The sequence below is a fragment of the Rana temporaria genome, chromosome 2 (genome assembly GCF_905171775.1).
Source record: "Rana temporaria chromosome 2, aRanTem1.1, whole genome shotgun sequence".
Lineage (NCBI taxonomy): Eukaryota > Metazoa > Chordata > Amphibia > Anura > Ranidae > Rana > Rana temporaria.
Genome location: NC_053490.1, coordinates 96,954,158 through 96,981,089, shown reverse-complemented (window position 1 = coordinate 96,981,089; position 26,932 = coordinate 96,954,158). Strand labels below are relative to the sequence as shown.

Here is a 26,932-nt window from a genome sequence, read left to right as displayed (position 1 = left end):
CACCTCGCAGACCCACTGGTTGGAGAGCAGGGAGATTCACCGAATTGTGAACCTACAAGCCGGGATTTGGGTGCCGGCGTGATCGGCTTACGCACCCCAGGGACGGATTAGTCCCCCAGCTGAGCCTTTGTTGGCCTGGGAGGGTTGCCCTTTAATAATACATATACATAGTGTGTATGTATTATATGTAGGTGTATGTACACGTCTTTGGAGGGTGGGAGGAAACCGGAATACCCGGAGGTAACCCACGCAGACACAGGGAGCGCCAATGCAAGCTCGAGGCAGATCGGTGTTAGTGTCCGGATTCGAACCAATGACTCTCTTGCTGCCAAGTAATGGAGTTACCACTACACCACTGTGTGCATAAAACCATCTCTGAAACAGAAGCCCTGAATAACCAGGGTGCAGCATTCAATGAAGCATCACAGACCTATACAAGGCCCTAGACCAGCTGGTCCGCTAGCCTAATAACTTCGGGAGAGATTCAGTGCTCCTCCACTGTCTGGTGCAAAATGCTCACTCCGTGAGTGACTGAGACCCCAGAGTAGTGGCCACAATAGGCCGCAAGTCAGATCCCAGCATGGTAAACATGGAACGGGTCAGTATTTCGGATCTTCTATCAGTCAGATCGATACAAGCGGGGGTTCCCGCAATAGGGAGACTGGTCACCTATACATGACACCCGGAGGGTCCACCACCAGAAAGGCTCTCCTCAAAGGGGCACTGAACCGCCCGGCGGTGAGGGACTACAAAATCCCTCAGCGGATATTTTCATTCCGCATCTTAGAAATAATCAAAGAAGGGCACAGAAGGAAAAAACGACCGAGCCCTCTGCGGAAACCCAGCTGCACTATCCAGCTTAAGAGAGTCCCTTGCAGCAGTGAGAAGCACACCCATAAATGCCTTATACTGCTTTTTTATTTTTCTTACTCCCCGGGTACCTGGTCCATGGCTCCATAAGAGCACTCCCCAGGGGATAACGGGGGAAGGGAGCACTCTTACCGCCTGTCCGCAGTCCACCCCCACCCTGGCACAAACGTGTCCAGGACCAACAATAAAACCTCTGTGGGAATCCCAGGTGCTAACACCTGCTGCCACCACCAGCATGTTGGGGAAGGACCCAGATACTGACTCCAAATAATAATATTTACATAGTGTGTATGTACAATATGTAGGTGTATGCACACCTGTCCTTACAAACAGAAGCTCCTAGAGCCCTATTCAGGGCATCTCACCCACTTGCTGCGCTGACCAGGGGTACCCAAGTGACTCACCTCAGGAGGAGACTGCCCAGCACTGCTGTCTGCTCTCTGCACACGGCGTGCGAGCGGAAAAGAACCGTGAGGTAACTGTGCGGCATCTAGCACTAGGGGTCAGGACTACAAAAAGATGGCCGCTGAGCATTCAAAACACGGCCACAGGAAAATTGCCGACCGCAATGCAAGCTGCGCCATAGCGCGGCTGCGACAAAATGGCCGCCAATGGGAGTTTTCAATGTAATTGAAAACCTCCCAAAAAATGGCGCCAGCGCCGGCCAAATGCCACATTTAAACAGGAAAAGCCTCCTAGGGCTTTTGAACAGTGAAAAACCCCTTACAGGAAAGCCCCACACAAAAAAGAAAAAACGCAGGTCAGATAAAACAGTCCCCTCAGGAAGGCCCCCCCCCCCCCCCGACAGCGACAATGTTAGCAAAGCAGCAAAGGGAAAGGAGCAGAGAAGGGAGGAGAAGAGGACCCCCGAAGCCCAGCCGTACCAACCCACCGAAGTGGGAGGGACTGTACTTACCTGTCCGAGCGAGGACTGGCTGACGCATTTCTGACAGAACTACAACCACAATGGAGGTAGTTGTCAGCCCGGTCCACTGTGAGGGAGACAACACCACAGCCCAGTCATATTTGGACCTCGGAGAAAAGCTCACCGGCCACCCCAGGAGTCATGGGGTATGGTGTGGCAGACCCAGCCTCTTTGCAAAGATGTGCCCACGCTTGCTGGTCGGACTGAGTAGACTACAAGGATCTATATTATCCAGCCAGTCTCTCAGCTGACAGTTGAAAGAAGATTCTTCAAGAAAAAGTAAAATAAAATTTCTCCTCAGGGCACTGGGCCCAAAGGGAGCCATACGTCGTCCTCCTTGCTAGGCAGAACGAAACTGAGGCTGCATACTGCAGGGAGGAGGGTTATGTCTGGAGGGAACGCCCCCTGGGCGGGGCTGTTCAACTCTGTTAATGTAACATGTATTTAATTATCTAACATGTTTCTGCCTAGTCCTCTCCTGTAAACATAACCCACTTGTCAAGATTTAAGGAGCTGTGTCCGTCCATGGACGATAAGAGAAAGGCAGTTTTGTTGTTTGCCATCCCGGCTCCTGCTTTCTACATGGCCAGTCTGTGCGGTCCTCGGCTATGGCCAGCGACTACAGACCAACCCCCTTTGTCCTTCTCCATCCAAATGATTAAGTCTGCAAGTCATGCAGCCTCCATCCTGGGAGTGGATTAACCCTGGCTGTGTGCCATCCTGTGCGCGGATTAACCCTGTGATCACCAATGTTGTGAGTAGAGCAAACTCTGTCCCTGTGTGTCCAGGACTGGGAACGGACTACCCCTACCTGCCAGAACTCTTATTTCTCGTTTGGCCAGCCTGGCGCGGATTACCTTTTACCAGCACAGACTCTGCTATGCCGCTGTGCAATTATACTGTGTTACTGACTCTTGTTTTGCCCAACTGTGATACCTGCTACCTTGTTGTGTGTTAACCCCCTCTACTGTTAAATAAAAGGCTTTGTGGGTGCTCCTACTCTCCGTGTGTGTCTGTTCCACCGACATCTCCGTCACAGTTACATTCAAGGCATGCCATCAATAATAACTGTCACAGTTGCTTGTATTTTCAACCAAACTGTCAATACATCAAATGGCTGTGTCATAACTGATCATATGTGCAGCATTATGACAAATGCAGATCAATCATAAGCTATGAAGGCAGCCTTCTTGTCTGTAAACAATTGGAGGCTTTAGTCCGATTTAACTTTCACTTCTGCTGAACAGCTTAGCCAGTTAAAGGGAGGGGAAAAGTCATGGATCTACTGGCAGGATCAACAGGTAACACTTATGTTAATGAACGTGTTAATGCTGACAAACTGCATCACAAACATCCTTTTTAATTTTGCGCCACAGGTCCACTTTAACTAAATGTGTTTGTGCTTGGTATCCCTCTCAACCTCACCAGAATGCAAAGAAAACACATTTTCGAAAATGCAGGGGGAAAAAAAATCCACAGTTTGCATGTTTGTGGGGTGTTTCAGGTAACCACATGTAGTGAACTAATTGTCTGCAGTCTCTGGCAGGATTGTCTTATAAATAATGAACAGGGAAATGCCTAATGATGCTGGCCAGAAGACGGAATTGACTCGCTGCCACTTCAGGTTAACAGACAGTGAAGAGAGACATTTACAAGATGTCTGCTTTTCATAGCCACAGGCACGCATGCTGGAACACAGCCTCGTTAGTAGGTCATGTTTAATCAACAAAAATAAAATAAGTCTGCAATCTCCAAGATTGATGGTATTTATTCCTTAGAAAAATATAAAAGCATGAACAGGTCTCTTTAGCATGCATGTTCACATGTACTACAAACACCTCCAATACCGTCAATAATCCAAGGAAATATTAGAGCCATGAAAATTCCTAAACTGGCTGATATCGATGTCAAAGTGTTGGACACAACAATGAAAGAAAATGAGGCCAGAGGCAACCTGCTCCTGACAAAAAAAAGGTGTACCATCTACAGACATCCTGGCTACCCCTGTAGCTCATTGCTGCCGTCTTACCCAATGCTGCTGGTGTAGAGATTCGCACACCAGAATACACAAGCCTGGTATCCATAATAATGCTTGCAATAGCAAGTGCTCATCTGAGGCTTCTTCCGTTAAGTGGGGGGGTCACACAAGGAAAAAAAAGTGATTCTCATTGGTCAGTGCAGTCATGCTGACCGATAAGTACTTGCCATTGTAAAACATGGATGATGGATACTCACTTCAGGGCCGTGTACTGCAGTGTCTGGTGTACGAACCGCTTCAACAGCAGCACGAGACAATCCGACCACTGTGTGCGCAACAGGATCCTGATGGGTAGCTAGAAAATTTAGAGTTCGCTCACCTTATTTTTTTGTGAACAGATGAACTTACCATTTTGACCCCCAGGCTTTTTCCTGACACTTTTTGTTTACACGTAACAATCAGTATTTTTTGTTAGAAATTTTTTCAGAACCCCCAAACACACACACACACACACACACACACACACACACTATATATAAAGCAGAGGGCCTAGACAATAAAATTGGTGGGGTTTCGCATTTTTTGTTATGTCACATGGTATTTGCCCAGTGTTTTTTCAAATGCAATTTTTGGGAAAAATACACTTTTTTTAATTTTAATGAAAACAACACACACACACACCTTTTTTGGGGTAAAATATAAAATGATGTTACGCTGAGCTAATAGATACCAAACATGTCCAGGTTTAAAATTGTGCAAGACCATGCAAACATATATTTTACTATTTGTGGGAGACATTTTAAAAGCCTTTAAAGGTTATCACTTTAGATTTATACAAATGGTCTGGAGCTAGAATTACTGCCATGATCTCACATTTGCCGTGATGTGGGCTGATGGCTGTTTGCATGCGTGACCGGCGCATGCGCTCTCCTTTGCGTGCAATATCGATTTAAATATTTTTTTTTCATTTTTATCACTGTCACAAGGAATGTAAACATCCTTCATGACAGCAATAGGCATGCAACAATTACTCATTATGGAGAGATCTGGAGTCTATAAGCATATGATCACATCAAGATTGGTGACGAAATGCCTTTCATTGTGAAAAATGGCAACGTTTACATGCCGGTAAACCGGAAGTGACATCGCTTCAGGGTTACAATATGATAGAGCTGAACAAAGATGATCATCCCAGTATAGGCATCATCCTAGTATAACCACTTGAAGTCCAGCGATGTACCGGTACCTTGCTGGTCGGCAAGTGGTTAAAGCTAAAGTTATATTGGTCCAGCTTAGACCAAAGTCACCAATTTCCAAAAAAAGGTGCTCACTAAATGGGATCTGTGCTGAGCAAGCGACCTCCTGTGTTCACAAAGTAACAAGGCAGCCACTTAGCATGAGACCCAAAAGACAGTGATGATCACTGCAGTAGCAGTGCTAACTGGCGTGAGTTCTAGCTTCCACAGGGACCGGCCAGCTATGGCATATGAATACGTATGCTGCTCCCAACTGGACTGATGTAACTATGCAAAAATAGCAATACCTAAAATTCAACTTTAAAGCGTCATAACAGGAAGTTTAACATAGGATAAGGCAACAGATGTCCTTCATTAGAAACCCTGAGAGATTATTTTAGTAGTCCTAATATACAAAATTCCTACAGTGCTTTCCCTATGCCAAAGTGCATTTTCAACTTGCCATTTGTATATTCGCCAATGAAAAAAGGCAAGTATTTTCTTTAATCGATTTCTGACCGGCTCACGTCTTTTTACAGGGGAAGAATGGCTCCCCTGCGTGAAACCTTGTACAGGTAAGGGGTTCCCATAAAGAGCCGCCAGAGGGAGCGCACGCTGCACAGCAGGCGATCGTGCGCACGAGAGCCACAGATCCCTGTGCTGTCAGGGTAGAGGAGACATATTGTTTGTTCCAAGCTACCAAGTAGGAACAACGATATGTCTCCTCACCTAGTCAGTCCAATCCCCATACAGTTGGAACTCACTGAGGGAACACACATTTAACCCCTTGATTGCACCCTAGTGTTAACCCCTTCCATACCAGTGACATTTATAAAAGTAATCAGTGCAGTGCATATTTATATCACTGTATAAATGTCAATGGTCCCAAAAATGTGTCAAGTGTGTCTGATCTGTCCGTCGCAATGTTGCAGTCACTCTATAAAAATTGCAGATCACCGCCATTATATATATATATTATATATACACCATTTCTCTATACCAAACTTTCCCAAAGTTTGTAGACGCTATAACTTTTGTGCAAACCAATCAATATACGCTTATTGCGATTTATTTTTACCAAAAATAAGTAGAATACATATTGCCCTAAAATGACGGAGAATTTAAAAAAAAAAAATTAATTGGGGCCATTTATTATAGCAAAGAGTTTATAGCGCAAAAAAAAAAAAAAAAAAAAACCCACGCAGAGGTAATCAAATACCACTAAAAGAAAATGTAGCAATTCTGAAAGAAAACAAAGGCTTCCAGATCTAGGCTCCACAGAGCCATGTAGGGTTTGAATGAATGAATGACTTGTATAGCGCAACGCATGCGAACTGAATCGCCTCCGGGCGCTTTTTCCAGCCAGTATCAGCTTGGCTGGTGCGGTCATTTTTTCCTCGTAGGATCATGACACGCTAGGGACACACAGTCATACACACATATATACATATATACTGGGCCAATTTTGACGAGATCCAATTTACCTACCAGCATGTCTTTGGAGTGTGGGAGGAAACCGGAGTACCCGGAGGAAACCCACGCAGACACAGGGAGAACATGCAAACTCCAGGCAGATGGTGTCGTGGTTGGGATTCGAACCAGCGAACCTTATGCTGCTAGGCGAAAGTGCTACTCACTGCACCACTGTGCTGCCCTAAGTGCTACTCACTGCACCACTGTGCTGCCCTATTCCATGCAGGTTTCTTCTGCATGGAATATATGACGTTGCAGAAAATCCAGTCGGCAGCGAAATGTAGAACAGACCTCTCTGTCTTTGGCGCATGATTGGACTCTTTGTACTGTGCAGAACATACAAGACACAGCTGGTCTAAACACTTAGATGAATTCAATGTGTGGATTTATTGGTTTTACATTACATCTGCGCAAGCATACTATTTTATTGCCACCACTTTTTGCACTGTGGCTCTTATTAGTATGTTGGGTAGTGGTAACATTTCAGCAGAAGTTTAAATTAAAAACTTCTATATTCAGTAAATGTAATAATCTTACAAGATATATTTTATTTATTTTTATAATATTTATTTAATTTTTTTTAATTACACCCCCTCACATTTTTGTAAATATTTGATTATAACTTTTCATGTGACAACACTGAAGAAATGACAATTTTCTACAATGTAAAGTAGTGAGTGTACAGCTTGTATAACAGTGTAAATTTGCTGTCTCCTAAAAATAACAACACATAGCCATTAATGTCTAAACCGCTGGCCCTATATGCCATTTTCCCTCCTCTGTATCATGTGACTTGTTAGCGTTACAAGGTCTCAGGTGTGAATGTAGAGCAGGTGTTTTAAATTTGGTGTTATTGCTCTCACTCACTCATACTGGTCACTGGAAGTTGAACATGGCACCTCATGGCAAAGAAATCTCTGAGGTTCTGAAAAAAAAAAATTTGTTGCTCTATATAAAGATGGCCTAGGCTATAAGAAGATTGCCAATATCCTGACCTGCAGCACGGTGGCCAAGACCATACAGCAGCTTAGCAGGACAGGTTCCACTCAGAACAGACCTTGTCACGGTCAACCAAATAAGTTGAGTGCACATGCTCAACGTCATATCCAGAGGTTGTCTTTGTGAAATAGATGTTTGAGTGCTGCCAGCATTGCTGCAGAGGTTGAAAGGGTGGGGGGGGGTCAGCCTGTCAGTGCTCAGACTATACGGCACGCACTGCATCAAGCTGCACAAATTGGTCTGCATGGCTGTGGTCCCAGAAGGAAGCCTCTTCTAAAGATGCACAAGATGATGCACAGTTTGCCTAAGGGCCTTCTTAGGAACAACCACCGAAACACTGAGTCCGACCTCCGGAATGGAGCAGAAGCAGACAGGGACACCCGCAGAGCTTGGACAAGAAATGCAACGCAGCCTCTTTTGGATGCAACAGTCAAGGACACAAGGACGGAAGTACAATGTCCTCATTGAGACGAAAAGCCGAAACGACCTTAGGAAGAAAGGAAGGCTGCGGGCGTAGCACTGCCATATCCTTATGGAGGATCAGGTAGGGAGCCTTGCAAGACAAGGCCGCCAGCTCAGAAACCCATCTGACTGACGCAATAACCACCAAAAAGGCTACCTTCCGAGAGAGAGTGTCAATAGGGGAATCGCTCTAATGTTCTCAAACAGTGGTTTCTAAAGTACTGAGAGGACCAGATTCAAGTCCCACGGAGGTAGCGAACCCCCTGTACAAAATGTACTCACCATCTAGCGAGCCGTCAAGGGTCGTTGAAAGAAGACAGCCAAGGCTGAAATATGCCCCTTAAAAATGTACTTAAGGCAAGTTTTTGGTCCACTCCACGCTGTAGAAACAGCAGGACCCTGGAAATCGAATAGGCATGCGGACGCCACTTCAACAACTCACACAGATGTAAGCCTTCCACGTGCGATGATAAATCTTCCGAGATGATGACTGCCGTGCCTTCAGCATAGTAGAAATACCGAATCCAACAGGCCTTGTCCCTTAACATCTGGCTTTCAATAGCAATGCTGTAAAAGCCAGCGACTAAAGCAGAACGAAGTAAGGAACCTTGCGACAGAAGGTCCTCTCGCATCCGTAGCGGAACATCCGCCACCAGGTCGGCGTACTAGGGACCCAAAGGCCAATCTAGAGGATTTGGAATCATCGGAATGCCCTCGGTCTGCACCCTGCGAAGTAGAGGGAGAAGCTTTAGCAGGGGGAAGGCATAAATTAGCCGATACAACGCATCCACCCAGGGATCTTTTGACCTGGCCACAAACCTCAATACCTTCCGATTGAGTCGAGAAGCCAGGAGATCCACGTCTGGCGTGCCCCATCTCAGGCAAGGGAGTCAAAACACATCCAGGTGTAGCGACCATTCTCCTTGGTCCAGCATCCGGCGACTTAGGTAGTTAGGTGCCAGTTTTCTACTCCCGGAATGCATACGGCATTCCGCAGGATATGAGCGACCTCCGATGCTGCAGCCGAGTTTCTTGTTCCTCCTTGATGGTTGACATACGCCACCCCAGTGGCATTGTCTGACTAGATCCTGACTGGACGCCCATGTAGCCTCTGTGACCATGTGGAGAGGCGCTGCCTGATCGCCCGAAGTTCCAGTACAATGATCGGCAGGCAGAATTCTTCCTGTGTCCAGCGACCTTGCATCAACTGAACGCCCCAAACTCCCCCCCCCCCCACACGGTCAGGCTGGCGTCCGTCATAAACACAGTCCAGTGAAAGGAAAGGAGCGACTTTCTGGACTGAAGGGCTGGAGATCTCAGCCACCAGACCAGGGAAGTTCTGACTAGTTGGCTCACCCGGATTTGACAATCCAGGGACAACGGAGACCTGTTCCACTTGGACAAGACTCGAGTGTGGGATTGAGCATACGGTACCGCCTCGAAGGAGGCTACCATGAGACCCAGGACTCGCATGCAAAAGTGCAGCGACGACCACCTGCGGAATGCCAACAGCTTCACCGCCGCCTGAAGAGTGTGCAATTGTTCCCAAGGGAGAAAAACCTTTGCCTCTGAGGAGTCCAGAATCAAGCCCAGGTATTCCAGGCGCCGAGTCGGCACCAACACCGACTTCTGGAGGTTCAGTACCCAACCAAATTCTTGAAGGGTCTGACTGGCCATCATCACATCCTCCTCTAATTCTGAGTCTGAAGCAGCTCTCAGAAGGAGGTCGTCCAGGAAGGCCAGGATAGCAAATCCTTTGTTTTGTTTTTTTTATCAAAAAAAATATTTTATTGAGTCAGAGTAAACATACATCACATTACTTGCAGGATGCACAGCAGTAAAAACAAGGATACAAACAAAACGGTTACGTATTTAACCAAGGCAATTAACCAATAGGGGAGGAAATGGAGGCCTATTCCTCATCTTCAACCAAATCCAATTAAGCTCCGTATGTTCTACCCCCTCTTGCATAAGGGCTTATGGTTATACGTCTCTAATATATGGTGATTAATAAAGATCTGCAGTCAAGCCGTAAACATACGATCCAATTGATCGTAACATCTGCTTTTTTTCTGTGCGCCCATGACTAATGTCTAACAATGTACACCATAATCTATTTGGTAACCCAGTGTACCCTGAGCCTGTTCCCATACCAGTGTCTCCAAGCCTTACAAAGTTCCAGGAATATGTATAAATCCTTGCTGTCTTAGCAAGACCAGGATCGGGGCGAGCACCTTGGTGAAACCATTGGTGCGGATGCCAGGCCAAAAGGGAGAGCCACCAATTGCTAGCGATTGTCCCCGACTGCAAGGCGCAGAAAACTGAAGCCCGACATATATGGGGACATGCAAGTATACGTCCCTGATGCCCTAGGATACCAGAAAATCCCCCAGATGTAGTGCAGCGACCACAGAGTAAACTGATTCCATCCTGAATCCTTGTACCTTCAAAAGGCTGTTGAGGGTCTTGAGATCCAGGACCGGACTCACCCCTCCCTTTTTAGGGACTACACACAGATTGGAGTTGAATCCCTGAAAACCTTTTCAGCGTCGGCACATGCACTATCACCCTGCGCATCAGCAGGTCCTGCACTGCCCTAGACAAGGCATCCCGGCAAGCCGGAAGAAGATGCCGGGAGGAGAAATCTGTTTGGTGGACAATAGAGAAACTCCAACTTGTATTCCAAAGAGACCACTTCACAGACCCACTGGTCGAAAGTAGGGAGGTCCACCGAGGTGCAACCTCTCAAAGGCGACACCCCACCCAAAGTCGGGCTGGGTGAACCTCCATGGTGCCGCAAATTGGCTCGCAGGCTTGTTCGGCTAGCGAAAAAACTCAGGGATGTCTTTGTCCCATAGCAGGCACCTTGTCGGCCTGGGAACGCTTACCTGCGGGCCCGGGCGGACGGAAAAAAACGCTTGTGAGCAGAAAAGGAGGGCCCTGGCCTACAGTGTGGCTCCTTACGTATTTTGGATTGTAGCAGTGTACTATTAGTCCAAATCAAATTTTTTAGGAATGTCCTCCAGCGAGGCTCCAAATAGCCTTCAAGCCTGGAAGGGCAATCCGCCAGAGTCTCCTTGGACATCTGGTCCACGAACCAGCATGCCAGCCAATCAGGCGGCGTAGCCCCACAGCAGACACTGGGGCTCTGTACAGCAAGGGAGCTGTATCAAAGACCGTATTGTAGACATGTCATGCACCAACTGGTCCGCCAGTTTCACGAAGTTTGGGGAAGCTTGGGGCTTCCTTGCTCACGGTGCAGCAAACTTTTTCCCATTCAGGAAGCGTCAGTGACACCAGGGTCGTGATCAACAGTGGCTGCAATGCTGACCCCAATACCGTGACCATGGGCCGGGTCACCGCCTCAGCCCTCCTGTCTGCAGGTCCTCAAAAGGCAGGGGTCCCCTCCACCGGAATCGTGGCAATCTTAATAAACCGGGATACCGGGGGACCCACAATCGGGGGAGATGTCCATTTTTCAGGAAACTCCCCTCAAAAAGGATAACGGACTGCCATGCGTTTTGGGCTGCGGCCGTTCCCATTCCTTGTATATAAATGTATCAAAATAGGCTAGGCAGGGAAAGAAAACCATAGCGATGCAGGTCGGCTTATGGGACACAGAAGGTACTGACACCTTAGTAGATGCCCTCGCCATATCCTCCATCTTTTTAATGAAGGCGCTTGGTGTGTCCTCTGTTAGATATGGCACCTCATACAAAGTAGTTGTAGCAAAGTGAAGGGAATTGAGGGGATTATTGTGGTGCCTTGCAAAGAATATAATAAAGATAGATTGTAATAAAATATTGTCTGTAATAAAATATTGTCTTTTTTAAACAATCAATAATTAATTGACAAGAATCATGTGAGATATACATTGATAAGTACATATGACAACAAGTTTCGCCAAATCGTTGGCTTCTTCAGGGGTGTGAAAATTCATATATTATACAATATAATCTAGAAAAGAGAATGTTTTCTAGATTACATTGTATAATACATTCATTTTAATATATGAATTTTCACACCCCTGAAGAAGCAAACGATTTGGCGAAACATGTTGGGAAACTGTCATATGTACTTATCAATGTATATCTCACATGATTCTTGTCAATTAATTATTGATTGTAATAAAATAGTCTTTTTTTTTTTTAATTATCTATCTTTATTATATTCTTTGCAAGGCACCACAATAATCCTCCATCTTTGTTTGGGGATCCCGCACCCGGTGATAAGTGCTCCAGCAAGCGCACTCCTGCGCTGACCCGGACACGGAGTCACCCGCATTGTTCAAATGGTCCTGGTCCGCATATTCTGACACATGAGAACAGGGGCCGTTTGCCACCGCAGGGCGTGAGTCTGAATAAGAGAAATTCCCCAGACGACGGTGAGGGGAGGGGGCGTATCATAACCCCCTTCGTACCCACAAGCTGCCTCCACCCTGGAAACAAGGACTCCAGGACTGTCGGGATGTTCCCACAAAACAGCCATAGGTACTAAAGTGCAGGGGAACCGGTTGCCATCACAGGGATTCTGGGGAAGAAGTGCCAGTTTCTGACGCCATGCTGACCTGCGCTCACCTGACATCCTTCTGGGACAAGTTAGGGGGCACAACACCCTCCTAGCTGCCAAAGACCCAGGCCCCCCCCCTGCAGGACTAACCACTCTGACCCAGGCATAGCGCTGCCAAGCTGCCATCCGCTCTCCCCTGTCAGGCGTGAGGTGTTCTGAGACGTGTGCGGCATTCAGGAGGAACATTCCCAGCGCTAGAGGCAAAGACTAAGCGTGGCTACAAGAAAATGGGCGCAGGGCACCTCAGTAAAAACAGGTGCGAGCTACAAGAAAATGGCTGCCGTTCGTCCACAGTAAAGACAATCGCGGCTACAAGGAAATGGCCACCAACTATCCCTGAGGTAAAATAAAATGGCAGCAGCAGGCTGACACACCACGCGGAGGCCTTCACCCCTAAACACAACGAGACACCCCCTATGGAGAGCGGACCACCCAAGCCGGGCGCAGCGCCTCAGAGCCTCAGACCTCAGAGCCTCCCAGAAGGACCCCCAGTCAGTTATACGGCAGGCCCAGCTCAGAGAGTATGGGGAGGAGGGAAAGGACAGGGAGAGAGGAAAAGGAGGGTGAGAGACCCCCTAATCGACCTCCCCATCCTAAATTCCAGCTCCCCTATGTACAATCTTTTAGATCTACCATGTAGTGCAAGGGCCTGCCTGATTGGATAAAGAGTGATCGGCTAGATAGGCGTCTCCTATAATATAGTTTTGGTAAATGTAAAAAATATTGTACAGAGATTTCATAGTGTATGGCCATCTTTATACACCAAAAATTAACTAGTTGCACTTTTAGTGCCATTAATTGTTAACACCACATTACACACAGAAGCAAAAGGGCATTATTTTGCCATGTGAAAAAAATGACTGGCAAACGCTGCAGTAAAAAAACATGCAACCCACAACATGCCAAAAAGTCCCAACAAGCAGCACAGCACATTGAAATTAACAGGCTGCCCCATGTGCGTCACGGGAAAAACGAGGCAAAAAACATGCATTTCCACCAAGCAAGACGTGAATGGGGCCTGAAAGTGAAATTGGTGCGTTTACACAAGAACATTGAGGAGCCATTCACATCTGTGTGTTTCCAAATACAATGCAAACTGCACAAAAAATGCATGCTTTGCCTTGTATTTCAGAAATGCGCTGCACCAAAAACCACAGTAAAAAAAAACGCACCAGGAGCCACCCTAAAAAAATTGTTTTGGAGCTTCTTTGGGGCTATTGTTGCATGTAGGGAAGCTCATTCAAGTGGACGGGCTGCCCTATGCATGACAAGTGAAAATGCACCAAAATGCCCACTAAAACAAAAAACAAAAGCATGTTGAAACGAGTTCCTATGCAGAGATGTGAATGGGGCTTAACAGCCGAGTGTTTGTAGCCACTCCTTCCTCTGTGCTTGTATAAAGCTGGCCATACATTATGCAATCCAATTGTACAAGCTGTACACGTTCCTTTAGATTTTCCAGAACTATGGAATATGAGTTCACACCTATCAACCCAGTCACTCTGTATCCAATCAGGCGAGCCCTTGTACTACATAGTTAATGGTAGATCTAAAGGAAGATCTAAAGGATATTGTACAGATTGTTTAGTGTATGGTGAACTTTACAGAACCCAGAACACAATTCTCCCGTTTTCATTACTACAGCTCTATTCACACTGGTTATCTGATCTCTCAATACACACCAATTTTATTTTTTTTTGTAAAATCTCTAGGTAAATTTTCAGGCAATTGGCCTACCAATAATCTGGCATATACAGGAAGACCTGATTTTGTCAGGACTGAATGTGGGCCTTCAGGCAAATATTTGCTTCCAATTATTTTATGTATGTTGAGTAAACTTCCCAATAAAATGAGCAACTTGCATTAGAAAAATAAAATAAAAATCTACATTACTGAAAATCCGATGCAAATGTCGGCATTTGCAAAGATCGCATTTGCACAGGCATGTCTCCAACGGACATGTGCTCATTCCCACTTCTTTTTTTTTTTTTCTTTTTTTTTTCTGTATTTTGTGCGTGTACTCGAGAGAGGAGCCGGACTGCAGGAGTTGGGAGTAGGCAGGCCTCCCCCAGAGGCAATCTGCCACCTTTCTCCATGCCCCGGGTGGCAATAGCAGGTGTGTGAGGGGGTCCTCCCACACAGCCTGCCCTACCTGCTCCGCTTTGAAGCCCAACGGGGCAGAGGGACTCCCTATAAGGGAGTGAGAGGATTTGCCCGCTCAACCAGCCCCGTTAGTCCTTCGCCTCTCTTTTTAGAGACCGCGTGGTCAAAGTGCGTGATGTTAACCCAATTTCGAGTGCGTGTAAGTGTGGTGTTTTTTTGTGGGAGGGGGGTGGGCGTACTAAGCGCAGGCTTACCTCGCATAGCACACCCACCGGGAGCCGGGCTGAGACCGCCAAACTCAATTCACATGTAGCGGAGACCGGGATCCAAACCCCTAGCTGCAGAGGTGAATGGCTTGTCAGCGCAGTGCCAATCGCGTTGAGCCACCGCAGCTCCTCATTCCCACTTCTTGTTGCAGAATACAGGCAGCTGGGGGGGGGGGGGGGGGTCAATGGTCTGTGCTGCAGGAATAGATAGTGTGTGTGTGTGTATTGTGTGTATGTATATATAAATATAAATAATCTGGCTGTTTTACATATTTAGGTTTTCACACAGCTTCACTTTAACCACTTAAGCCTCGGACCAATATGCTGCTAAATGCCCAAAGGCGTTTTTACAATTCAGCACTGCGTCGCTTTAACAGACAATTGCGCGGTCGTGCGACGTGGCTCCCAAACAAAATTTGCGTCCTTTTCTTCCCACAAATAGAGCTTTCTTTTGATGGTATTTGATTGCCTCTGCGATTTTTATTTTTTGCGCTATAAACAAAAATAGAGCGACATATTTTTAAAAAAATCTATATTTTTTACTTTTTGTTATAAGAAAAATCGAATAAACTAAATTTTAGTAAAAAATTCAGGCCAAAATGTATTCAGCCACATGTTTTTAGTAAAAAAAAAAAAAAAATCGCAATATAAAAAAAAAAATTAGCTACCTAGCGGCAACAGTGACACTAATACAGCGATCAGAAAACCGATTGCTTAGTGACACTGGCAATGGGGGGTGAAAGGGTTAACTAGGGCGGTGATCAAGGCATTAAACCTTTATTAGGGGGGGTACGGGGCTACCCTGCACCTAACACTAACTGTCTGTCACACTGACACTAAATGCAGTGATCAGTAAATATATGATCACTGCAATCAGTGACACTGTGACAGGGGGCTGGGGGTGATCGGAAGGGGTTAATTGTGCCTATGTGTGTGGTATCAGTGTAGTGTTGGTGCCACTTACTGTGATGTCTTCTCTCCTCTCGTCGGATTGAAAATACCGCCGAGAGGAGAGCTGACATCACTTCCTCTGCCAGTGTTTACATTACACAAGCAGAGGAAGTCACACGGCGGGGGGTTGCCGGATTGGCTGGGAGCGATCACGAGGGGGCCGACAAAAACGAACAGCTGCCCCCTCATCACGGATCGCTCCCGGAGGCAAGACGCTCCATGTAGCGGGGGGTCCCAATCGGACCCCTGACCCGCAAGGCGGCAGGGAAGTACATGTACGCCCATATGCCTGTACATGCCATTCTGAGAACGTACATGCGGCGGGCGTTAAGCGGTTAAGGCCTCTCAAGCATGTACAAAGGCAGAGCTATTTTACTTTACAAACTAAACTCTTGTTTCTGCCTTTTGAATAGTTATTTAAAACTTGCAAATGAGATCACCTCATTGCGAGAACGACGTCATTCGTTTGCTGTTGCACACAGTCAAATGCAAGATCTTCAGCAGGTGCTTGGTGTAAACAGAATGTGTGGAATTTAGCATGAGGAAGACATCAGAGCATGGGGGCACAGAGCAGGGCATGGGGCAGAGAGCAGGGTATGGGGAAATAGCCACAGACTATAGGGCATGGGGCAGCGTTCAGGGTTTTGGGACACAGAGCAGGATGCTGGGCACATACAGGGGCACTTTCCTTCCTAGATGCAGAGAGTAGCGCAGGAATCGGCTGCAAACATACCTCTCATGATGCGCTCCTCCCCGTCGGCCCCTCCTCTCTTCTCGTCCATCCGAGGTGATGACAAATACAAGCACCTGGGGTGGATGGGAGGGAAGGAGGGGCCGGCGGGGAGGAGCGCATCATCAGAGGTCTGTTTACTGCAGTCTCTTCTCAGGGAGCAGGGATTCGGGACCCGATCTACCCGTCAGCAAGCTGTGATTGACAGGTAGATCGTGGAAGCTGTCATGGGCCCCCTACTGGCCACGGGCCCGAATTGCCCTATGGTCCGTCCGCCCCTGAGCGGGAATGAAATTGTGCGAGACAGTTCAGCTAAACTCCCATAATTTCATACCCGCATGTCAGTGCGAATTTGGCGGGTGATTTCAGAGGCATCTGTGCGGGTTGCTGCACAGATGTCTATGAAAATTGCACCATGAAGTCGTCAAAAGTTGTACAGAAACTACTTTTGTGAATCGGTGCGGCGCCACAAATGGGGCATCGCACCGATTCAGGTAGTGCCATTACCATGCGATTTGACATGTCAAATCGCATGGTAAATTGCTTCAATGTGAACCAGGTCTAAGTGCTATTCCCTATATAGAACACCGATATCTATACACTGAGTGGCATTCAGTGTATCAGATATCAGTGTGCATTAGTGAATAGCACCTGACCTGACCTGCCACCTGGTAAATAAGCACAGACACAGCACAGAGCAAGAAGGCAAAGTAACAACCAGCATGGCTCTTATAAAACAGATGAGACACAGTAACTGCTTTCATTATGACACTGACCTGCTGCTGCACACAAGGCAGGTCAGTGTGGATGCCGTTCTTGTGTCTGTGCAGAGTCCAGCAGCTCCTTCACAGACAGTCCCTCCACGGCAGTGACTTATGGCCCCGCCCCCTCAGCTGAATTCCCCAGGGGGAGAGGTGGCCGGAGTGCCTGTCACTGTACATCCCCGCACGGCTCACAGCTCTCATGAGCTATCCATCCCGGCCAGCTCATACCTCCCGAGCGCCGAGCCTCTCATACAGCCACATCAACCTAGCTAGCGGGATTTAATGGTTGAAGGCACTGCTTCCTCGGGGGTACAGACTCAGTTTTTTTTATTGTGTATTATGATAAGCTACCGCTGCTGCGGGCACCTCCAGGGGCGGACTGAGCCGGCCCGGGCCCTCCCACCACGGGGGCCTTGGGCAGTGTCTGACTGACCGAATGGTCAGTCCGCCCCTGCCCACACAATTTGTATACAGGCATTCCTCAGGTTACAAACAAGATAGTTTCTGTAGGTTTGTTCTCAATTGAATTTGTATGCAAGTTGGAAGATTTCTTCTCCTTTTCTGTCCCCTGACAATTGGATTTTGAAAATTTTGGGTTGGGGAAACAAGAATTGGTTAAAAATAAATAAAAAGCTTCAGTAGACACCTTTTTTTCCCCCCCATGAGAACTCTTACTGGAGTGAATTTCCTTTCCTAGGTGAAGATTTTTTTACTTCCCATAGCCGCTCACTGTATCACTCGTCCCCGCCCCTTTGGCGCGCCGCATCACTGGATGTGATTGACAGCAGCGCCAGCCAGTGGCTGCGCTGCTCTCATTTCATCCACTCTAGCCAATCAGCAGCCAGGCTGAGTGGCGAAGAGGATCTCGGGACTTTCGAGGGGTCAGATAAGTATAACGGGGAGCCAGTATAGAATGCATTAAGGTGAAAAAACCTTTTCCTTTACAACTCCTTTAAGGCAGTGCTGCAAAATAATTGTGGCCACACAAAATATTGACACTTTGGGCCCAATTTGTAAATTTTCCACTTAGGGGTGTACTCACTTTTGTTGCCAACGGTTTAGACATTAATGGGCGTGTGTTGAGTTATTTTGAGGGGACAGAAAATTTACACTGTTATACAAGCTGTACACTCACTACTTGTGCAAAGTGTAATTTCTTCAGTGTTGTCACATGAAATAAAATATTTTCAAAAATGTGAGGGGTGTACTCACTTTTGTGAGATACTGTATAACACAAGAGTTTTTACAAACTCCACCACTTGGCACACACCTTACAAAAGGTTAATTTTGGAAGAATAAAAACATTCTGGTAATTACATGTTTTCAAGCAATGAATTACTGGACTGTATTTAGATGCCTTTTTTTCCATTCCATCACAATTAAAAATAGAGTAGACCAACATTAACAGTAGCCAGAAGACGACTGATTCTTGGTAAAGAATCCTGCAACATCAACACAATAAAACATGTAAGATTACAACCAATGTACACAAATGTCAATACGAAAATGTCTCACCTTCAAGAAGGCTGTGCTCATTATACACTTGGGCTGCATGCACAGAGATGTATTAAAATACTGCCATCTTCACTGGATCTTTGACACAAAAATTCAGCATAAAAAACTTGCTCACTTTGGCACATAAATGATGTGCCTTTATGGGTGTATGGCATTTACATGTGCATGAATAAAATAGCCACTAGAATAGATTTCCGTACATATTTGCACATTTACATGCGTTTACACAGATGTGCACAAATTATGCCAGTAAATGGAGCATTTTTTCACACCCACTGAACATTGCTCTAAATACTATCTAACCACCACAATGTACATGGACATATTGGCTGAAATACAATTGCATTTTGCCTGTGTTTTCATTGCCCTTAACTGCAGGCCCTAAAAAATATTTTGCACCGTCATAGGCGTGTTGTGTAAAACTGTACAAAGTCCCAAAAAAAATTCAGGATGTAATGCAACAGAACAGGAAATACATCAAGGGCGCCTGGTAGAAATACAGGATTGGATAGCTGGTAATAAGCTTGGATTGAACGCAGCCAAAACCGAAGTCCTATTAATCGGTCCTAATAGCGCCCTACTGCTGGCTGCATGGCCTCCATCTTTCAGACCCACACCCACTCCAGCCAAGCAGGTAAAAAATCTAGGAGTCATAATTGATGACACCCTGTCGTTCGTGCCCCACTTTAGAAACATCCTGCTTAATGCCAATTACCATCTAAGGCTCCTCAGAAAAGTGAAACATCTATTCACGCAAAATAACAGATCCTTACTTGCCCAGGCTTTTATCCATTCCCGGTTAGACGGGGCAAACGTATTCCTATTGGGTGCTCCGCAGAAATGGACCCACAAGCTTCAGGTGGTGCAGAACCACACTGCTCGCTTTGTACTCGGTCTAGCGAGACGAGATCACATTAGCATGGCCAGGAGATCACTTCATTGGCTCCCTATTGAGCAGAGAGTGATTTTTAAAACTCTCTGTACTTTCTTCCGTGCATACCGGGGACAGGGTCCAAAGTATTTACACAGTCTGGCGGTGCACTACAAACCCACGCGGCCATTAAGATCCAAGACCCAACACTTAGCCACAGTTATTCCATCTAAACTCTCCTCCATGGGAGGCAAACGACTTCAGAGTAGGGGTGCCATGCTGTGGAATGCCCTCTCCCTGAAACTCAAGATGACACCCAACCTGCTAATCTTCAGAAAACAACTGAAGATGGAGCTGTTCGTCCAGGCTTACGGATACATTTATTTTTTTCTCACACTCCGCCCTTCTATCGAAGGGCTCACTTCCTACTCCAATGACCATGAACCCGGAACGGCCCTGACTATTCAGACATCTATGATGTCAAGTACCCTCCCTTCCGATTCTCTTCTCTTTTTTTTCTTTTCTAATTTCTCTCTCTTATGCTTCACGGCTCTTTCCCTTGTTCCTCTAAGGGCTGAACACCCTTCCCCCTCCTTCTCCCTCTTTTTTCTTCCTTCTAAACCGTGGATTGATTCAGGGTAACATCTCACCAGCGGCGCTTAGACGCTCACTCTCCAGTGGGTATTTTGCGCCTTAACTAAGCTCAAAAAATCAATCAAAAATCAAATCAATCAAATGTATCAGTGCAGTGGGGACACCCCTAAATTGCATGGGTTAAAAGATAATTTAGCTGGGGGGAAAAGAAATACAAATACCGTATTTATCGGCGTATAACACGCACCCTAACTTTAAGAGGGAAGTTTCAGGAAAAAAAACTTTCCACAGCCCCTGCGTATAACACGCAGGCACAGTTTACCCTCTATTTTCAGGGTAAAAAAGTGAGTGTTATACGCCAATAAATACAGTACTTACTTTATTCCTCACTTCTTTGGCAGCCGATGTGCTCCTATACCGATTCGATGTATAATAAATAACTAAAGTGCTGCATAAATTGATGGTGCTATATGAATAAATAATAATAATGCGTTGTCCAATACTCCTGGGATATGAGAGGGCTCGCTGTCCTCCCAGAACTACTGAGAGCTCAACTCTGGAGTTCCCAAAAAATAGGATACGGTGGTTTAAATAATTTACAAACATCACACAAAATGTAACCCCAAAGCTCTCATACCACTCCAGTGCAAGTCTCAGCACTAAGGTGTCCACTTATAAAACAGAGATCAGCCATGACCCTGATCTCTGGTGTATTCCAGTTTATGTAGCCGAGATAAGGAGCAGAGAAAATGTTCTTGGCTTCTCATCACAGCACACAATCTAAAGACCCCACAGTGGTTACACTGAAATACTTCCCCTCCAGATTCACCAGCACGGGAGGTAGAGATTCTGGGAGTGAAGCTGGTGCGATTAGAGGAAGGCTGCTAATTTCTTCCTAATATCAGCACCAGTGGGTTATATATTACTGTGTTTTAGGGGTTCAGATATGCCGTCAATTTTAGATTCACTGATGAGTGTGCAGCTTATAATCCGGTAGGATGAAAGCTCGTCATAGGGTCGGGTGTATGCTCACTCATCAGTGAATCTAAAATTGACGGCATATCTGAACCCCTAAAACACAGTCTGCTGTGCGGATTCGAATAACTACTTGCTGTTTGTTTTCACGTGGGTCTTAGGGCCCTCTTATCTTAATAAATCTCTTAATAATACAAAGTCACGACAGGTCTACCATCGCAGTTGCCCCCCTCTTGGTCGCCGTGTGAGAGTGCTCTCCGCGGTTGGCTCCTGGCTCCCTAGCGAGTGGTTGCTCTCTGTATAGAATTCTCCTGACGAAGCAACTTTGTTGCGAAACTAGTCGAGATCCTGGGTTGTATGACCCCCTTCTTTTCACCGCCACCCTGTGTTCAGGGTTTATTTCATCTCGGTGACCAGTACGGTTGGTCGTACAATATGTCCACCGTTCTACATTGCTGTCCTTTGATGTATTTTACGATTATGTGTGTCTCTTGTTTTTTGATACTATGCTAAATAAACTGACATATGTCTTATCTTTACTACCCCTCTATTCTATTTTTTTCTTATCTAGTACCGATATAGTCCGCCCCCCTGTTATTTGGTCTATTGGGCCTTTGGGGTCCCTCCAGTCCTTACTTTATACCAAATTGATCTCCAGGATAATGGTACTATAACTCTCTGTATTTATTGTTTACATTAAGAGGCTTATATTTAAATCACAGTATGAATGGTGTACCTTTCATCATAGGCCTTGTTGACTCCTCTCCAAATGTAGTGTTTATGGTTGTGCCCAAAGAGCTAAATTTTGGTCTCATCACTCCAAATGACTTTGTGCCAGAAGGTTTGAGGCTGGTCTCTGTGCGGTTTGGTGTAATGCAAGTGGGATAATTTGTGGCATTTGCATAGTAATGGCTTTCTTCTGGTGACTCGACCATGCAGCCCATCTTTCTTCAAGTGCCTCCTTATTGTGCATCTTGAAACAGCCACACCACATGTTTTCAGAGAGTCCTGTATTTCACATGAAGTTATTTGTGGGTTTTTCTTTGCATTCCGAACAATTTTCCGGGCAGTTGTGGCTGAAATTTAGTTGGTCTACCAGACCGTGGTTTGGTTTCAACAGAACCTGCTGATTGGCATTCTCAATTTCCTGGATATCTTTTTATAGCCCTTTCTGGTTTTATACAGTTCTTTTTTTTAAAGATATTTTTATTCGGGTTTAAGACAAACCAACAAACAGAAAGAAACATACAAAAAAAGCACCAGACAACCTGGTCATAAACGTTAGGCAATACACTCAAACATAGAAAAACAAACTGACATCAGTGCAAAATATAAAAGTAGGCACAGTGGTAAAAGGCTCAGGTATAATACCGGGATATAGCAAAAGCGGAGGTCCAGAAAGATACGTGAGGCACGGCCCATCAATAGTCAAGCAAGAGTAGTACAATCAGTGCTGGGAGAGGGTTAGCCGACTAGCCAACCATCTACCCCAAATTTTGTGGAAGGTTTTGTTCCGTTTCAAGAGTTCAAAAGTAAGTTTATACAAGGGAATAGAGTCATTAATACGTTTTAACCAGAGGGATTTCAGAGAGGTCTGTGCGCCCTTCCAGGACAGTAAAGTAGCTTTAACATAGAAGAGTATATGGAGCAGTCTCTTGGCATGCGATGATAGGCAGTTCTTGGGGTGGATTATGTTTGGGAAACCATAGTGCCGATGAGATGAAAACACCCACTTCTTCCCAGAAGTCCCAGACTACCGGGCATGTCCAGAAGCAGTGTAAGAAATCGGCCTCCTGGCCACAGCCGCGGAAACAGGCAGCTGAGGGCAGGAGACCCATCTTGTGTAACCTAGCCGGAGTGAGGTGGGTTTGATGGAAAATTTTGACCTGTATGATGCTGTAACGAGACCCTTGCTCGCTCAGTTCCACTCTCCCGACACTATTCTGCTGCTATTGAATCAGATTGCAGATCGCAACGTCTGATGGTTCGGCCATCCAAGGCTCCAGGATTCAAACTACAGCTATGTGCCGTTCGAAATCCATCAGAACAAACAGGCAGGTTGTATGCAAGTTCAACAGGAAACTCTTTATTTGGATGCACACAACACACTTTTATACAGCAGTTCGAAAACCACGACCCCAACAACCGCTTTCCTATTGGTCAATTGTATAGTACATTGTAGTTCTCAATTAGGTCCTCTTAGCCATGCAAATGAGGACTTGAAACAGGGTCAGCAGGGATTGGTCTGATAGCTTGAATAGAAGGACTGCTATGTGTAATGAGACAGAAGCCCCAGGGGGCAATCAATGTACACAATCAGCCAGACACAGAACAATGCTTTTTCTCCAGACCATGGAGACGTCTGGAGGGGGGGGGGGGTTAGCCTTAAGACAGGGTAGAAGACCCCCCACTGTGTAACAGATTTCAAGGAGATAAACTTCAGCATTCCAAAGTCCATGACAATACTCCCCCCTGGGAAACAGTCCAACAGCCACAGTGGGACCCCGAACAGGTCAACGCGAGGATGTTGGAAAAGTAGTCTTAAGGTTCCAGGTCTGTCTGCCGGGATAACCCATCCGCCTTCCTGTTTTGAGGCCCTGGCCCATAATCGGAAGGCAAGAGGCTCGCATTCAGTCCTCTCCAAAAGCCTCTGTCGCAGCTAGGTCTGTCTGTCTGAAGAAATAACAGAGGTTTTATGCGTATCACTAAATTCTGACCAGTCCTCGTCTATCAGGGATATGTCCAGAGAGGTCCATTTTATCTGAGCTTTATGAAATCTGGGGTTAAAGTCAGTCATTAGGGCTGCATAATAGGTGGAGACAAGTTTAGTGGGATCTCGCTGTCTGAGCAGTTTTTCCAATGGGGGAAGGTCAGTGGGATCATCCAGGGAGCCAATGGTTTTATACAGTTCAACTACCTTTTCCCACAGATCCTTTGACAATACTTTCGCTTTCCCCATGACTCAGAATCCATAAACGTCAGTGCAGCACTGGATGAAAGATGCAAGGGTCTGTCAGGAGTCCAGAAACTCATTGACCTTTTATACACACATACACTAATTACAAGCAAACAGATCACAGGTGAGGATGGTTACCCTTAATAGTCATTCAAACCCCTTTGTGTGCATGTTATCAGGCCAAAATTTACCAGGGTATGTAAACATTTGATCAGGGTCAATCTGTTGCCATTATGATTTAAAAAAAAAAAAAAGGAGGGAGTAAACACAGTTGATTGGTAATAAATGGCTTCAGTCAAACACTGACCATGAGTGAAAGAAAGGTTTTTGTGTTATCATTCGTATTCTCTGAAAAATGGCCAAGAAATCATAAATTCTGCCAGTGTATGTAAACTTATGAGCACAACTGTATATACATACACATATATTATACATACACACACACACACAGCCCACCTCCTGTTTGTCTGGTCATTCTCTCTCTCTCTCTCTCTCTCGTGAGAGTTTGCCAGTAAGGGAGGGGATGAGTCATAAGGGGGCCAATGAGAGCTGCAGAGCTGGAGGTGTAGCCTCACTTTGCGGAGGAAGATTTCTGCAGCATATTTAGCAAGTAGAGTCACATTATATATAAAATAATATGCAAAGTGGTTGAAGAGAAGCTTCAGTATGGCAAATATGTTTTTATTACAAAAATATGGGAGCAGACTGCAGTTCCTCTTAAGTCAAAAACATGGTGGACTGAGCACAGCTACCAAGTAGTGACAATCTTCCCTTGCAGCCCTGGGTTCTGAGTAATAATGGTGCTAAATAAATACATACACATCTCACAAAAGTGAGTACACCACTCACATTTTTGAAAATATTTTTATAATAATATCTTCATGTGACAACACTGAAGAAATTACACTTTTTTACAATGTAAAGTAGTGAGCATACAGGTTGTATAAAAGTGTAAATTTAATGTCCCCACAAAATAACTCAACACACAGCCATTAATGTCTAAACTGCTGGCAACAAAAGAGAGTAGACCCCTAAGTGAAAATGTCCAAATTTGGCCCAAAGTGTCAATTTTGTGTGGCCACCATTATTTTCCAGCACTGCCTTAACCCTCCTGGGCATGGAGTTCACCAGCGCTTCACAAGTTGCCACTGGAGTCCTCTTTCATTACTCCATGACATCATAGAGCTGGTGGATGTTAGAGACCTTGTGCTCCTCCCCACCTTCGGTTTGAGGATGCTCCACAGATGCTCCACAGATGCTCAATAGGGTTTAGGTCAGGAGACATGCTTGGCCAGTCCATCACCTTTACCCTCAGCTTCTTTAGCAAGGCAGTTGTCTTGGAGGTGTGTTTGGGGTTATGGTGGTATACTGCCCTGTGCCCCAGTCTCCGAAGGGAGAGGATCATGCTCTGCTTCAAGAGGAAGTAAAGCCTCCTGAAAAAATAAATACACCCTGCAAGACAAAGGCATAATGAGCTAGTATGCATAGCATACTAGCTCATTATGAATTACTGAGATCGAAGCCCCCCGCAACGGCCCTCATTCGCCTCCTCAGTTACCGCCATCTCTCCCGGAGTGACTTCCGGGTATCGCGGGTCCGGCACTGTGACTGGTCGGAGCCACGATGACGTCACTCTGGCGCATGCGCGCGGAAGCCCCCAGTGATGGCATTATCGTCTTCACTAATGACACACTCCGTGCGCCTGCACCGTTGTCTATGGCGTGCATGCGCCATAGATATCGGTGTCGTCTTTTCCGCAAATATCTCCTAAACGGTGTAGATTTCTTGTACCTACAGGTAAGACTTAATCTAGGCTTACCTGTAGGTAAAAGTGGTCTGTAAGGGTTTACAACCACTTTCAGTATGTCACAGTACATGTTGGCATTCATGGTTCCCTCAATGAACTGTATCTCCCCAGTGTCGTAAGCACTCAAGCAGCCCCAGACTATGACACTCCCACCACCATGCTTGACTGTAGGCAAAACACACTTGTCCTTATTCTCCTTACCTGGTTGCTGCCACACACGCTTAACACCATTTGAATAAAATAAGTTTATCTTGGTCTCATCAGACCACAGGACATGGTTCCAGTAATCAATGTCCTTAGTCTGCTTGTCTTCAGCAAACTGTTTGTGGGCTTTCTTGTGCATCATCTTTTAAAGAGGGATGATAGCCATGCAGACCAATTTGATGCAGTGTGCGGCGTATGGTCTTAGCACTGACAGGCTGACTCCCACCCCTTCAACCTCTGCAGCAATGCTGACAGCACTCTTACGTCTATTTCCGAAAAAGATGACTTCTGGATATGATGCTGAGCATGTGCACTCAACTACTTTGGTCGACCATGGCGAGGCGTGTTCTGAGGGGAACCTGTCCTCTTAAACCGCTTTATGGTCTTGGCCACCGTGCTGCAGTTCAGTTTAAGGGTCTTGGCAATCTTCTTATAGCCTAGGCCATCTTTATGTAAGGCAACATTTCTTTTTTTCAGATCTTCAGAGAGTTCTTTGCCATGAGGTGCCATGTTGTACTTCCAGTAACCTGTATGAGCGATAACATTAAATTTACACATGATACAAGGGAGGGAAAATGGCTAATTGGACCCAATTTGGATATTTTCACTTAGGGACGTACTCACTTTTGTTGCCAGTGGTTTAGACATTAAATGGCTGGGTGTTGTTATTTTAAGGGGACAGCAA

General features: G+C 45.9%; 1 protein-coding gene across 1 annotated transcript in view; it reads right to left on the bottom strand.

The window, feature by feature from the left end:
- Window positions 1-26,932, bottom strand: part of RDX (radixin) — a 193,133-nt gene that overhangs the window by 97,268 nt on the left and 68,933 nt on the right. The window lies entirely within an intron of this gene.